The following is a 4698-nucleotide window of genomic DNA, read 5'->3' on the forward strand; positions in this document are numbered from 1 at the left end:
CCAGCAAAGATGGCAATATACTTTAAAAAATAAAAATGGACAGATAGCTAGATGATAGATAGATAGGCGACACACAGACAGACAGTTAGATAGGAAAGTTTTCTTTAAAGGCAAACCAAATGGATCATATCCATAATTATAACACTTAAGAGACTAACAGAAGGTCTGACCAAATCTTGAGTCCAGCCCTGGCTATATGGTGAATTCCAGGACAGTAAAAGAAACAATATGAGACCCTATCTAAAAATATAAAACAAATTAAATGTGTAGAAGGCAAGGAGAGAAAGATACAGGTCAATGTGTTACAAATATAAACACAAACATCTTTTAGAAATATTACACAAAGAGACAGATATGGATAGGATGCCATGACTGGTATGTATGAGAATTCATGAACTTACAGCATCTTTGGTAGCTTGTTTATTGTCTTCTACAGCACTGCAGCCATAAAGTCATTGAAGAGCTTATGAGACCCAGTACTACAAAGAGAGCCTCTGTCTCTCTATGGCTTCAGGAGGAGATGAAGCCAGTGTCTTCAGTGAGGTGAAAACTCCTGATTTACTGTTGATCCAGTACATAGCCCAAACCCATGACCTAGTGATTGTTCCAGGTTAAATCCAGTGGCTCCCAAAAGAAAACATCCCCCCCAAAAAAAACCCACAAAGAAAACAAAAAGTGACAAGTGACAGTGTGGTTAGGACTTCACTGGCACAGGGTTGATGAAGTAGGCAGGCATCAGAGGACAGAGGGATGAGTGTGTCCAGAATGAATTAAATACATATGTGAACTTGTTTTTCATAAAATAAATAATAATTATATTTTTATAAACACATACACGTCAAGCAGGAAAGCTATATAAAGTGGAAAATGATAAAATAAAGCAATGTGATTATTCCACATGAAAAGCTCTTTTAAAAGTCAAAAATAAAGACTGCATTTATTTATTGCATAAACATAAATATTAAAAAGCTAATTTAAAGTTATGGCTATTGATCTAAGCAACAGAATTTAGTCCCCACTTGAATAAATGATTTGTCTATCCATGGGATTTCGTTAGGTTCACAATACCAGACATACACCTATTCTGTGTAGTGGGCTCAGTCCATCAGAAAATAATTGTTTGCCTCCATAGTAGTCAGAGCACTAGTTCACCTGTGGGCACAGCTTGCCTGGCAGGATATTTTTCAGGACATAAGGTTACAGCTGCATAAGAATGCTGGTGGCTTTTCTCTCCCCTTAGCCTATATGTCACCTTATGTGTCTATGCATGCTAGGCAGCAGCAAGGATACTTCAAAGTATGTTCCAATTTGATTTTATTATTTCATGCAATACCATCTTATAACATGTTTCTGGTAAGACAAATAAGCAATACATATATCCTGTGTAGTTTGGGGCTAGGGGAGTGTTGTGAGGTCTATTTTTAAAAATATATTTAATGCAAATCAAAACAACCCTGAGATTACACCTCACACCAGTCCGAATGGCTAAGATCAAAAATTCAGGTGACAGCAGATGCTGGCGAGGATGTGGAAAAAGAGGAACACTCCTCCATAGTGGGTGAGATTGCAAGCTTGTACAACCACTCTGGAAATCAGTCTGGCGATTCCTCAGAAAATTGGACATAGTACTACCCGAGGATCATGCAATACCTCTCCTGGGCATATATCCAGAAGATGTTCCAACTGGGAAGAAGGACACATGCTCCACTATGTTCGTAGCAGCCTTATTTATAATAGCCAGAAGCTGGAAGGCACCCAGATGTCCCTCAACAGAGGAATGGATACAGAAAATGTGGTACATTTACACAATGGAGTACTACTCAGCTATTAAAAAGAATGAATTTATGAAATTCCTAGGCAAATGGTTGGACCTGGAGGGCATCATCCTGAGTGAGGTAACCCAATCACCAAAGAACTCATACAATATGTACTCACTGATAAGTGGATTTTAGCCCAGAAACTTAGAATACTCAAGATACAAGATACACATGAAACTCAAGAAGAACAAAGACCAAATTGTGGAAACTTTGCCACTTCTTTTTTTTTTTTTTTTATGTAAGGTTCTCTTTTATTTAAAAGATCATTCACAAAATACCATATCCATAGACTCACTTTCTGTCATAGAACTGAATGTGTTAAGTGTTTGGAATTCCATTCTTACAGTCAGCTGGGCGCCCAGCAGTGTGATGGACGTGCCTGTTGTCTTTTCCGCACTGGAGATGGATTAGATCATCTGAAAGCATCAGCTTTGATTACAACCACGCAATGCATGTCTGTCTTAAGTTAGGTATTGGTGTTACATAAATGGTTCTTATCTCAGAAGCAGAGAAGATGGCAGGCGAGGAAAGGAGTGAGAGTTCTGTAAATTGCTGAGACCTTGTGACAAAGACAATCCCGAGCCAAGGGGTAGGCTGGCAGGAAGCTGCTGGCTACCAAGCAAGCTGCGCACCTCTCAGCCCCTTTCCCCAAGGCTCTAGTGGCTGACTGACCCCTACTGCTCCAACTGGAGCAGACGGAGACTGGGTGCCAATCCTTTTCCATTGTTCACACACAGTTGTTCAAGCCAAAAGCCAAACCTGGTTGATCCCCTTTCTCTCTCAAGTGAGTGCTCCACACTGTAGTGGGAGCAGGGGTCTGCCCCACAGAGGAAGCAGCACACCTAGAGGTTCCTAGACACCTAGGTACTGAGGGTCTCAACAGCTGGGTAACCGATCAGAGAAAGTGCCAGACTCTAGGCCTTGAGCTGTGGTGGCAAGCAGCCTCTTGGGCTAAGCGCCCTGGAGCAGACAGACACAAGGGAAAGAGCGCAGACTCAGTGCAAGCACAGCTGCCCGGTGCAGCTCCAGCACCACCCCTGCTTCCTACAGGCCTCAGCTGCAGGAAGCGGATTGAGCTGCAGCGGGTTGCACCCCCAAGTGGCCTCCATGGCCCTGGAAGAGCAGGGAATGAGCTTCCCACTTGGTCTTAAGAGCGAGCAGGAGCAAAGCCACGTGGCCACTGGCACCCAGGTTGCCACCAGTGCAGAGTGTCCAGATTCCCCTGCACCCATCTGGCCTCACTGTCTGACAGGAGCCTGCTATGGCTGATCAGGCTGCTGGGGCGGGTGATAGACCCCAAACACAGCAGCCTCTCAGGAGCAGCAGGCAGTTTTCTTGTTCGACCCCAAGGTGCACCAATTCTGCATGCTCATCCCAGCTGGATACCAACAAGTCACCACCAGCCACCTAGCTAGTGGCTCCAGCTCTTTCCCAGAAGCCACAGCAACACAGAACTCGACATGCAGGTTGGAGAGAAGCTCTGAGAAAAAGCAGAGGACAGCACGCCCTGAGCGTGGCCAGGGTGTGTAAAGGAAAGAAAGAAAGCAAAGGATGAAGCACCTCAGCCCACCTTCCACACGTGACCAACATCCACACCACATGGGAAGGGCAGGGAGAGGGCAGGAGTGAGAGGGGAGAGAAAGAAAACAGAAAGAAATCACAAAACAGGCACTGGATAGATATAGCAAAGCCAAGAATGTACTAGAAACCACTTGTTAACAGCTGACATGCACTCACAAGCTCTGTGTTTCCGCTGTAAGGAGGACAGTGCCAGGCGGGAATGGGGCCTGTAGGGCGACCAGCTGCCACCAGGCCGTGGTCTTGCTCCAGCTCCCCCACGCCCCATTCCCTCCCAACCTAAGCTCATTCTTGCTCCTTCTGAACCACTTCCTCTCTGGGCCTGGCTCCCCCGAAGATGGCTGAGTTGGGGTTGGCTACTTGATTGAGGGGCATTGCCACTGTCCGAGGTTTAAGCTGCAGCCGCGGTCTCTGTGCTTGTTCCTCTTCTGTGGGTTCTCTGAAGTCCATGTTGGAGCCACGCAGAGGAGGGCCATCTCGAAAGCGACTCCCCATTGGAGGTCCTGCTCGCCGGTCCCCAGGGCGACTGCCCCCCCTACCCCCTAAGAAGTCATCCCTGTAGCCTCTGTCATCAGGCCCGCCTTTCCTGAATCCAAAGCCACCTTTATCTTGTTTTCTGCCTTCTGCAATGTCCACACGAAGTGACCGGTCACCCAAGAGTGCACCGTCATAAGTCAGAGCCTCCTTCAGGGAATCCACCTCATCAAATTCTACATAGCAGAACCGTTTAAATTTGTCTGTGTCTTTGTCTCTGACTAGCCGCACACTCCGTATGCTGAGATCCTTAAAGATAGCATCTATGTCACCCTGAACTGTTTAAAAGGGAGATTTCCTACGTAAGCTGTGTAGGGGGGGGGGGGGCTCTGTGGGTAGCTCCTTCTGGCTTCGGGACCCATGGCCACCAGCACTGCCGCGGGACCCTCTACCGCCACCTAAGCTGCTGTAGGCCCGATCGTCATAGGTATCGAAGTCCTCCATTTGCCGTCTCCGCTCCTTGAGGAATCTGCCACTTCTTAGAATTGGGAACAAAACACGCATGGAAGTAGTTACAGTGACAAAGTTTGGAACTGAGATGAAAGGATGGACCATCTAGAGACTGCCATACGCAGGGATCCATCCCATAATCAGCCTCCAAATGCTGACACCATTGCATACACTAGCAAGATTTTGCTGAAAGGACCCAGATATAGCTGTCTCTTGTGAGGCTATGCCGGGGCCTAGCAAACACAGAAGTGGATGCTCACAGTCAGCTATTGGATGGATCACAGGGCTCCCAATGGAGGAGCTAGAGAAAGTACCCAAG

General features: G+C 46.6%; 1 pseudogene across 1 annotated transcript; it reads right to left on the reverse strand.

Annotated features, from left to right (window-relative positions):
- Window positions 1-3139: 3139 nt before the first annotated feature.
- On the reverse strand, window positions 3140-4373 carry LOC110296663 (annotated as a pseudogene). The gene has a single exon (XR_002378196.2). The product of XR_002378196.2 is annotated as a eukaryotic translation initiation factor 4H pseudogene (transcript).
- Between the last annotated feature and the right edge of the window lie 325 nt (window positions 4374-4698).

The sequence above is a fragment of the Mus caroli genome, chromosome 6 (genome assembly GCF_900094665.2).
Source record: "Mus caroli chromosome 6, CAROLI_EIJ_v1.1, whole genome shotgun sequence".
Taxonomy (NCBI): domain Eukaryota; kingdom Metazoa; phylum Chordata; class Mammalia; order Rodentia; family Muridae; genus Mus; species Mus caroli.